This window comes from Protopterus annectens, chromosome 12.part0, assembly GCF_019279795.1.
Source record: "Protopterus annectens isolate FY-2018-M chromosome 12.part0, PAN1.0, whole genome shotgun sequence".
Taxonomy (NCBI): domain Eukaryota; kingdom Metazoa; phylum Chordata; order Ceratodontiformes; family Protopteridae; genus Protopterus; species Protopterus annectens.
The window spans coordinates 306,873,077-306,885,359 of record NC_056746.1 but is presented as its reverse complement, the minus strand read 5'-3'; positions in this window follow the sequence as shown (position 1 = coordinate 306,885,359).

The following is a 12,283-nucleotide window of genomic DNA, read 5'->3' as shown; positions in this document are numbered from 1 at the left end:
TGTCTCACACACATACACACTCACAGACATGAATGAGAGCTCAGACCACTGTCGCACACACATACACACTCACATACAGACATAAATGAGGGCTCAGACCACTGTCTCACACACATACACACTCACATACAGACATGAATGAGAGATCAGACCACTGTCGCACACACATACACACTCACATACAGACATAAATGAGAGCTCAGACCACTGTCGCACACACATACACACTTACATACAGACATGAATGAGAGCTCAGACCACTGTCTCATACACATACCACTCACATACAGACATAAATGAGAGCTCAGACCACTGTCTCACACACATACACACTCACATACAGACATAAATGAGAGCTCAGACCTCTGTTTCACACACATACACACTCACATACAGATATAAATGAGAGCTCAGACCATTGTCGCACACACATACACACTCATATGCAGACATAAATGAGAACTCAGGCCACTCTCACACACATACACAGTCACCTGCAGACATAATTGAGAGCTCAGACCACTGACACACATACTCGCATATAGACATAAATGAGAGCTCAGACCGCTGTCGCACACACATACACACTCACATACAGACATACATGAGAGTTCAGACCACACTCTCACACACATACACACTCAAATACAGACATAAATGAGAGCTCAGACCACTGTTTCACACATACACACTCACATACAGACATAAGTGAGAGCTCATACCACTGTCTCACACACATACACACTGACATACAGAAATAAATAAAAGCTCAGACCACTGTTTCACACACATACACACTCACATATAGGCATAAATGAGAGCTCAGACCACTGTCACTCACACATACACACTCACATACAAACATAAATGAGAGCTCAGACCACTGTCTCACACACATACACACTCACATAAAGACATAAATGAGGGCTCAGACCACTGTCTCACACACAAACACACTCACATACAGACAAAGTGAGAGCTCAGACCACTGTTTCACACACATACACACTCACATACAGACATAAATGAGAGTTCAGACCACTGTCTCACACACATACACACTCACCTACAGACATAAATGAGAGCTCAGACCACTGTCACAGACACATACACACTCACATACAGACATAAGTGACAGTTCAGACCACTGTCTCACACACATACACACTCACATACAGACATAAATGTGAGCTCAGATCACTGTCTCACACACATACACACTTACATACAGACATAAATGAGAGCTCAGACCACTGTCTCAAACACATACACACTCACATACAGACATGAATGAGAGCTCAGACCACTGTCACACACACATAAACACTCACATACAGACATAAGTGAGAGCTCAGACCACTGTCTCACACACATACACATTGACGTACAGACATAAATGAGAGCTCAGACCACTGTCTCACACACATACACACTCACATACAGACATAAATGACAGCTCAGACACATAACTGATGAAAAAAGGCATAAAAACAGCATTCATTGAAACACGTGTATTGATAACACAAAAGGAGCTGTTTAATTATTACAAGACATGGATATGACTATTTCTGTCAGATTATCATAGTTCATCATGGTGTGTATTGCCTAGCTGATGAAGAAGATAGTGTTTATCCTTGCTTATTAATTTTTCAATACTTTCAAATATTGTAATGAATAGAGGGAACCTATTCTATGCATTTGACAGGAATGCAGTTGGTGCTCTGTCTCCCATCTTGCTACAGGTCAGTAAGGGTTCAGTAAATGTTTGGTAGCAAGATTCAAGCTCCCTAAACATGTTTTTCAGCTTTAGGAGTGAATGTAGATGTTGACATCGATCATGTATGTGTTTAAAGGTTGCAGGATATCTTTCTTACGTAAGATTTGGCAATTAACAAAATGATGGCTTAACCAATATAGGCTGGCAGCATATCTGGGCACTCTGTTTTAGGCCCAGGATATATTGCCTGTCACTTGTTTGCTCTAGCCGTACATAGGTATTTTCATCTTCTTTTACTTATTCAATTCTATCTCTGTTCCTTATAACTTCCACATTATCTTGTATATACTTTTTTATGTAATTGTTAATTTTTATTTGTACAACTTGGAATTGATATAATTTGTGGTATATGTAGAAACTTTTCTCCTCGGGTCTCAACTGAAAATGGGCCTTTGGCTCAGTTGGACTAACCCAGTTAAAAAATGACAAATAAATAAATAAATATTACTGCCTAAGGTCATCCATATACATAATTATCTGATTTGGGGGTCTTGTCTGAGGTGTGAGATTTTCCGTTTGTAATAAAACAGGCTTTGGGTTTCCTGCAATATAAGATAGTTCCTTAGATGTCAACAAATATGACAGTTGCTGAGTTATCTCTAACTTGTCTTTTCTTGGCAACGTTTTTGAAAATGCAGGTTATGCACAGCTTGAATCACAGCTAATGGCTCATTAAATCATGAATCTATACCAGTCTATTTTTGAATTTTCCATATCACTTAGACTGGTAAGTGATCTCCTCATGTTGAGAAATCAACAATATATTAAGTTTTGGTACTTCCTAATCTCACTGCAGCATTCAGCATCACTCATCACAGTATTTTCAGTGAATGCCTTCAGTTTCACAGTAGGCAGTTAGCAACTTCCATTAAATAATTTACTTTCTCTTTTTCAATGCCTAATTCACTATTTATAGGTTTATGGTATGTTACTATACTAGATGCCTTTGTGGACTATATTAAACCTATCCAGTTTCCCTTAGTGAGAATCAAACCATGTACTTCTTGGTTGTGAAGTGAACGCCTTCGCCATTATGCCAGTCTCCAACCCCCTGATCCTAGGTGGTATCATTGGAAGGAGTGTGTTACACTATTAGTTGCTATTTACTATTTACATGCTGTTCTGGGGTGATATTTATTCATTTATTTATTTATTTTAGTTTGTTACCGGGGTAGCACACTGATCGCTGTATGCCATTTGTAGGTATAGCCCAGGTAAAGAGATTTACAAAAAAAGAAAACAGAACAAATTCACAAACATTGAGTAATCACAGAAGGTAATTACTAATTACCATATTGGTTTTGGGATGGTCCCACTATGGCTTCATCAAGTGGTCCCTCATTTGAGCTGTGTCACTGACGATTGAACTCACTGAAAGTAAGCCTTTAAAAAAGATTAAAAGGCAGTGCTTTTATAAGACTATTATGCCCCATACATCCTACATACTTCCTTTTACCTAAATATATTATGTTTGAGGGTGTAGTAACTCAGAATAAGGACTTATTTTCCACAAGCTGAACTATAGGAAGCACCACATATTTCCCTGTAAATTCAGTTGTTTAATTTTGCATAGTCCAGTTATTGGCAGTCAGTTTGTTTTCAAAAATGTAAACTTACATATATATGTATTTCTTTTCATATTAATATTTGTATAATATTTTATGTACAGACAGATATTCACCACTATAATTATAACTTGCTACTTGACAGTCATATCACAGATGTTGAAAGAAGTATGGAGCTTGTTTCACATTTGCAGCTGTAAAGAATATGAGCACTTATTAAGAATTCTGGAAATATTTAATGACATTTTGTTGCAATATCTTCCTTGCTATAACTGACATCGTTTTTACAGGTAGATAATTGTTTGTGCCTATTGCAATCTCTATTTATTTATTTATTTATTTATTTATTTATTTATTTATTTCAGTTTGATAACCGGGGAAGTCCACTGGGCCAGAAGAACCTATTTTCAGTGGAGGCCCGGGGAGAAAAGCTCCATAACCAAGCAAATTACAATGTAAAACAGTACAGTATAAAACAAGCAAATTACAATATATAAATTACAGTATAGACTATAAAAGATAGCTCATACATATCAAACTGAGATAATAAGACAAAGGTGAAGTTAATTAGAGGCAAAGTACAAATGGTAGTATTTACATCAAATGTAGCAGAAATGGGTAAAATATTCATTAGGCAATGGAACATTCTGAAGGTGGGAAAAGTTTTAGTAGAAGTGTGCAGTTGTGGATGATATGTGTCAAAGGCTGGAGTTCAGAAAGATATAAATATAGTACAATAAGTGGGGTAGAGAACAGTCAGGTAGTGGTAGTAGAACTCAGATAGAAGTTGTAAGGAATAGTATGGAGAGTTGGGGAAGAGTTTAGGGTTCAAGCAGGGAAGGAGCAGGGACACATCCATTTAGAGGACAGGTAGGAGTGTAAGAAGGATTTAAAGTTAGGGAGATGTGAGACAGTACGAAGATGGGATGATCTTTGTTTATGAGATATTTATGCATTTACTCTTTTTTTATTAAATGGGCTGATCTATTATCAAGAGTTTCCTTGTACTGCAGTCCTAGGTAGAAGAATTCTAACAAAAGTCATTAAAATACAGGCTGTATCCATTAAGAAATTATAACAAACATTACAAGGTGGTAACAAGTTACAGAAAGTCAAGTTAACACATTACATTGCAATATCAATATGCTTTATCAAGAAAAGGTAAAGACTGACAGCAGGTGGAAGGCTGTTAAGACAAATAAGCTGATATACTCTGCATCACAAACTGCATGTACACACACACACACACACACACACACACACACACACACATATATACATATATATGTATATGTATATGTATGTGTGCATATCTATGTCTATCCATCTATTTGTCTATATATATATGTACACATATTGTCATATTTCGGTTCAACAGTAAGAGTCAGAATAAGTTTGTTTACAAGGGAGATAATCAAAATAAGCACTTCTAGGCAAAACATGTAGAAAGAGAAATAGTACTTGAAACATGTTTTTTTTTCTTGGAAAAAACATGTAGAAACAAAGGACTCAGATGAAATTTAGTTGTTAAAATGACACGTAGCTTTGTGGAAAAATAGCAATTCAGGATGGCTTCATTCCCAGGTGACACCATCCACACAAAGAGTTATCTCAAAGCTGGCAACCAAAGTGTACAAGACTCAGAGATATTCCCTTTATTTATTTATTTTATTTTGTTTTATTTTACATTTGTTTACTGGGAATGTCCAACTGGGCCAATGGCCCATTTTCAGTGGAGGCCCTTAATAACACTAGTAACAACATTATCACAAAAAGAGAAGACCCTCAACAGCTTTCAAGCAGGCAAGGCAAACTCCAGAAGAATGATAGACTTCATCTGCCTTTCCTTTTCTGGGCAGCAGCTCCATTTTGATGAAGATGTCTTTTTTCATTCAAATTTGCCAGAGACTCCTCCACAGAAATTCTTCAAGAGTTAGAGGAACACAGACAGACACAGACACACACACACAGACACACACAGACACACAGACACACACACACACACACACACACACACACACACACACACACACACACACTCACACACACACTCCAAGCCTACTGATATCAGGCCTAAAATATATATATGGTTTTACCGTCACATGATTTCTCTTTCCAACCATTAAAATGTGTAACTGTTCTCAAGAATATACCCTTCTAGTGTAGAAATGGGCTCACTTAAGGCATTCTTACTTTATCAAATGGTCCACTAGCACTTCTTCTGGCAAAGATTCATAGATTCATAGATTGTTACTAGGCTAATGACCTTGGGGGCCTTTCTAAGCCCTGCCAATTTTTCCTGAAAGAATAATGATGTTCTGTATCCAAATAGGAAATTGAGGGGCAGACATTTATAAGCTACCTCTGCCCATAAAGTACATGGGTGTCAGGCCTAGTGTAAATTTCCTATTCCCCATGCACTAGTCTAGGTTGCACTTAAACTTTGTAATAGATGAACTCAGCTTCACATGGATGGGAAGCCTGTTCCATGGGAGGGGGAGTCTCTGTTACACATATCTGTCTCTCTAGCATGTTCTGTTTAAGCCACAGACAAAATTCAAGTCCCTAGATCTTGTATTTCTGGTAACCTTTGAATTACGAATATTCATGTGTGGGGTTTGCAGATGCCTTGTAGGCCAGGCATAGATCACCCTTCACCAGTCTGTAGAAGACTGAGTAGAGGAAAATGGTTTTAAAGTGCTCTGCATAAGGCATGTTTGCTATGCCTTGTTTTCTTTTTGTAAGTAACCATCTCAGGTCACTCTAGTTGCTGCATATGCCTGGTCAGGTACATAACAAAGGGAGCATTGTACTCTATGATTAGTTTGATATGGCTAATGACCTCTTTGGACCTAGATGCCATGCCTTTACTTATAAGTTTCACAACATAAAAGGATTTTCTCAGCATTGTGGCCACATGGTGGTCAAAGGTAAGGCTACTGTCTATGTCCACAACCTGATCCCTGACCACTGGGTCAGCTCTTAGGGGCATATTATCAACATGGCAATTAGCTGGGATGGTTGACTTCCTAAAGGGTACAATGATGCATTTCTTAGCAACGAGCTTAAGACCATGGCTTTGGCACCATTTGTTAGTCAGAGGTAGACATTTTTGAAGAATGCTCGTGTCTGCAGGGGAGTCAATGATAAGCCTCAGCCGGCAATCATCTGAAAAAAAGTAGTCAACCATAAACCTTCAGAATTTGGCTCCATTTCAGAGAAATAGATAGGTTCATAGGTTCATAGGTTGGTACTAGGATATCAGCCCTAGGGCCTATACAAGCCTAGCCATAACAATTCCTTGGCTATTTCTTCCCACACTATTTACTTCCCTGGACCCCTGTCTAGCAGGGCGACTGACATGATCCCTGGGGTGAATTTTCTTTCTCCCATCCAGTCATCAAGGTTCCTTTTGAAGAGGGCCAAAGAGGTGCTCTGCTTGACATGTATAGGCAGTCTATACCAGAGTCTGGGGAGTCTCTGGGTCAGGAACCTATCCCTCCAGCATGTTTTGTTTATTGTGATAACAAGGTTTAGATCCCTGGAGCATGTGGCTCTGAGGGATTGGGATTTCTTTAAGTGTTGCATGTCCAACAGCTCTGGGTTTGACATGGCCCTGTATGTTAAGCAGAGATCACCTCGGAGTAGACAATATGTGACAGAGTATAGCTGGAGTTTTTTAAGGTGGTCAGCACAGGGCATCTGCTTTAGGCCTGTGATTCTTTTAGTGAGGTATTTCTGCGGCCTTTCCAGTTGTTGCAGATGTCTTGAGAGGTACATACCAAATGGGGCGTTGTATTCTATAATGGGTCTAATGAGGGATGAGTACAGTGGGACAATGACCTCCTTTTTTCTGGATGAAAAGCCCTTAGTGATGAGGTGTGCTACATAGAAGGATTTCCTGACTGTTGTGGCGATGTGGTTACTGAAGGTGAGACCACTGTCCACCTGTGTCCCTAAGTCTCTTATCACACTTTCGGTGTTTAGTATACTGCTACCTATGTGGTAATTCACAGGTACATGTTTTTTCCCAGAGGGGATAACTATACATTTCTTGGCATTGAGCTTGAGCCCATGGCTCTGGCACCAAGCATCTGTTTCTGTAAGGACCTTTTGTAGAGTATCGACATCATTTGGGGATTCAATAATGGCTCCTAGTTTGCAGTCATCTGCAAACTTTGTTAGCCAGAGTCCCTTAGTGTTGGCCTGTACTTCAGAGAAGTAGATGCCAAACAAGAGAGGTCTCAGGACTGAACCTTGAGGTACTCCACTTGTCACTTGTCTGGAGCTGGATTTGGAGTCAGCTACTTTTACAGTGTGGGTTCTGTCAGTAAGCCAGTTGGCAACCCATCGAGTGACGTAGGGATTAATGTCCAGTGCCAAAGAAGGAGCAGGTCCAGTACAGAGGCTTGGGGGACTCCGCTAGTGATTGGCTTCTTGGTGAAGGTGGGCTCACCTATTTTGACCTCTGAGTCCTATCAGTGAGTCAGTTGGCTATCCAGTAGGTGATAAAAGGGTTTATACCTAAATTAGTGATCTTGTCTATAATGCCTGAGTGGGGTATGGTATCAAAGCCTTTGCCGGGTTGAGATAAGCAATGTGCCCATTCTTAACTTCATCCATTGCTTTGGTGACCCTCTTTGAAATGTCCACCAGATTTAGTAGGAATAACCTTCCTTTAACAAAGATGAACTGTGATAGGTCCAGAATCTGCAGGTTACATGTGTGCTCATTTATCATGTCCATGATGATTCTTTCTATGGCTTTACACATGAGGTTGGTAAGATGTATGGGCCTGTAGTTACCCAAATCAGTGGTTGGATCTCCTTTGTGCAGGGGAATGTAGCCATCTTCCATTCCTTGGGTACAAAATCCAATTGAAGGATTTAGTTGAAAAGTGATTCAAGTGGACCAGAGAGGCCATGTTTCATGCTATTTATTAAACATCCTGGGTATTAGCATGGCCCACTGATGCAGTGATTTTGGCCATGGAAAGTGCATTGACAACCTGTTCCCTAGTAATGGTTGGGGAGTATTGTGCTATGTGTTATATCCTTTGGACTATTGGTGGGGGGGGGGGGTTTGATTTGAACCTGTCAGCCAAAAGTTTGGCAATGGCCTTCAGTTCAGTGTGGGTAATGCCATTTACAATAAGTTTAGTACATTGTTGTGTAGTTCCCTTGAGGTTTCGGACATAGCTGTAGAAAGCTTTCTGGTTGTCCTTTGCCTGAGAAGTTATTTTTTTCTTCAAATTTAGCCTTTTTAGTATTAATTACTCTTAGGTGTCTGTTTAACTAGATTGGTCAAGAAGCTTTTAGTATGTATGGCTTTGTTCTTCCTATGCTTGGCCAAGATGTTTTTTTCTCCTGTTGAATAACCGTTTGCTATTGTGATTCCACCAAGGTGGCTTGTCTTTTGAGATTGTCTTCTTCTTAATACGTGTGGACACAGCTCACTCTAGATAGCTATCAATATGGCTATACAGAAATTTTGTAAATATCTCAGCATATGCTATGGTATTTACTGGGTTTGGGGTGTTTGGAATTTAGCCAAGGTGTGGCTTACTAGAGAGAAGTTAGCCTTGGAATAGTTCTTAAAAGTTTTTGGTTTTGCTGGATTCCCAGTTTAATTTTTATTTCAAGTAATACTGCCTTATGGTCAGATCTGATGAGCAAAGACATTACATTGGGTGAGGAACATTGCCCCCACATACAAGGTCAGGGATGTTTGCATCCCTAGGTAGGAGAATGGACCAACTGTTCCAAGATGCTGGTATTAACAAAGTTTAAGAATCACTGGGCTGGTGCATTAGAAGTGGTATAGGATTCCCAATCTATAGAGGGGTAGTTGAGATACCCCATGAATATCATATTGGGATGAACAATGAGGGACTCTAGTACATTGAGATAGGTAGTATGAGTTTCCTGAGATGTGAAGGGGGACCTATAGGTTGCAAGGACATGGTACGAGAGCCTGTTTATTGTGATTTGTACATGTATGGGTTCCAGTGGGTCATACTCTTTAACTAGTCTGGATGTGAGGTTGGTTTTAATGTAGACTGAGACTCCTCCACTTTTAGTTTCCTCCTGTGCAGTAGCTGGTCTAAAGGTGTGAAAGGCATTATAACCTTGCATTACTAGGGTACTCTCCATGACTTTAAACCATGTCTCCATTACTACACAAATGTCTACACTCTCCAGGGAGAAGAAGGTTTGCAGGGAGCGGAGTTTCTTGTTAAGACTTCTAGCATTAAGCAGTACCACCTTCAGATATTCCTTCATAGGTTCAGTTAAGTCAGTAAGTTTATTAGTCTAACATTACCTAAAAAAGGCACTATGGGGATGGAAAAGGTCTTTGCCAATATCTGAAAGCCTAAAGGGGATAAGTGCAGACCATCCTCCCCAGACTGTCAAATATTGTACACCCTTGGACTGACACTAGAAGCTAAGCCAATTGTTAAAATCAATCATCTTCAGCTGATAACATGGAGAAGGTAGTATGTTAATCAGTGCTAGGCTCATTCCTGCCTGAGACATATAATCAGTGAGCTCAATCATGTCTCATATAGTCAAGAGAGGTATATCTCAGATCATTAATACCCACATAGACTATGGCAGAGTTATACTGGTACCTGTGGTTCAATGACCTGAGTGGCTGTGTGACCTGATGGATCCTAGCCCCAGAAAGTCAGCTAACTATGACTCTATCCTTACTCAGTCTGGTGTGGGGGCATCGGTGTGCCTCACTACAGAATCAGCAAAGACCAGGAAATTTGGCTGTACTCTGATTTGCCTTAAGGGCGTAGCAGTAAAGGCATTGGATACAGTGTTACGATGTGTAGCTGTGGGTGGTGTTTTAACAGAGTGTTTACGTGATTGCTGAGGATGATTGTGCTGTGCAAGAGGACTTAGTGTTTTAGGAAGGTTACGTCTAAGTGTCTCAGCATAAGTAGTTTTATGTGTAGGGTCTTTACCCTGTACAGTAGGTGTAGTCCAAGTGTCACTAACAACCTCTGTAGGATTAGTTTTGGTTGTTGTATGAGAGAGTTTTGCCTCCAGTGTTAAAGTGTATTTACACCTCTTACATACTTTATTGTCTCTATTAAGAATAAGTGGGTTGTCAGTGTACATGGCACAATTGCTACAATGCCTCAGAATACTCAACTCAACCAGACTGGCCAAGAGAGAGTCAGGAAGGGCATATCCATAACCACTGATCTACTAGGGAGGAGTGAGGAGAATTTAAATATTTAATAGGTCAATAAGACAAGGAAATTGAGCAGTGCTCAGCTATGCACAAACTAAGTGTTCTAGTAGTTTAAAAAGTATGTATAGAGAGTAATGCCTCAAGAGTGTAGACCATATATCTTCCTAGTGTAAAATAACTGGCTTGGAACCCAAGTGCTTAAACCAGAACAAAGACACTTTGAATAGCAGACACAATAAGCCTTCTCCAGCAATTCCCAGCTCAGAAGGCTGGAGGCTACCCTCTCCCCCCACAAGGAAGCAGATCACAGACATTTTTAATGTAAAATAACTGGCCTGGAGACCAAGAGCTTAAACTAGAACTAAGATACTTTCAGAACAACAGACACAATAAGCCTTAGCCAGCAATTCCAAACTCAGAAGGGTGTGAGCTACCTGTCCTGTCAAAAGTGTGTAGACCACAAATCCTTCTTATGTAAGATAACTAGTTTGAAGCCTAAGTGCTTAAATCAAAACTAAGAGGCTTAGAATAAAAGTTACAATGTAATCAGGCAACTAACAAGTAATAATAAATGTAGCAGATTAAATGCAACTGAACACTTTAAGAACATGCAGCAAAAAAGCTGAATAAAGTAGGAAGGGACACAAGTACTGTAAAAGCAGCTTAATAAAGTGCATTTTTTAATAAGTGGGAATGGAAGAAAAAAAAGATAATTCAAGCTTAAGATAAGTGTGGGGGGGGGGGGGCGCTTCCCAGCTGCTCTCTCAGTGCTCAGTAGAATGAGTGGATTAGATAGGACTGGGAGGTATGTCCAAAATCAGATTTATAGTAGGGGCAACTCAAAAATCAGCAAGTTTAAAAGAACAACAGCAGTATAAAGCATGGGTAGGAAAAAATCAAACACAAACAAAGATCAGCAACAGTCAGGCACAGAACAGCAAACAAGCACTACAAAGCAGCCGCTATATTAGACTATAGTTATATTTCTATATCTATATCCATATTTATATACAGAGAGAGAGAGGCAGATAAAAACACAGCTATGTTATGTTATGCTGAGTAAGTGATATATGTTCATATTACAGTAAGAGCAGAGGAAGGGAGTTTAAGACAGAAGGAGAATAGCAAGATGAAAACAGAGTGAGTAATGAAAGAGTAAGGTAGAATAAAGGAGAACATAAAAGGACAAGACAGAAGGAGTCAGAAGCTAGTAGGTAAAGGAGATAGGAGTCAGTAGGAGGAAAAATCAAGGAATAAATCTATCTGACCTTATGTTTTATATTGTCAGGAATTTTACACATTATTTAGCAAGGTTTATGTACTGCGGTGGTGGTGCTGCAGTAGCGTTGTCGCCTCCCAGTTGGACGTTGCCCGTTCGATTCTCAGTTAGAGCGTCTTCTGTGTGACGACATGCATGAATGGGCATTCCTTCGTTGAAGGTAGTGCATTAGGCCCGGCAAGCCAGCACGTAAAACTCTACTGACAATCATTAGAGGACCGGAGTTCCGCTGTGGCAACCCCTAACTGGGAAAAGCCGAATGACACAAATTTAGCAAGGTTTATACTGCCCATCAATTAAATGATCCCACAGTTACATTTCCAATGATTTTTGAAGTATGTGAGCAATTCATCTCTGAATAAGTTGTCATTTTGTTGTTTACATATATTGGAAACTTTGGAATAACCTATGCTGTACAAATTGTGCCATCTTATCTGCAGCTACGTGAAGTTGGGA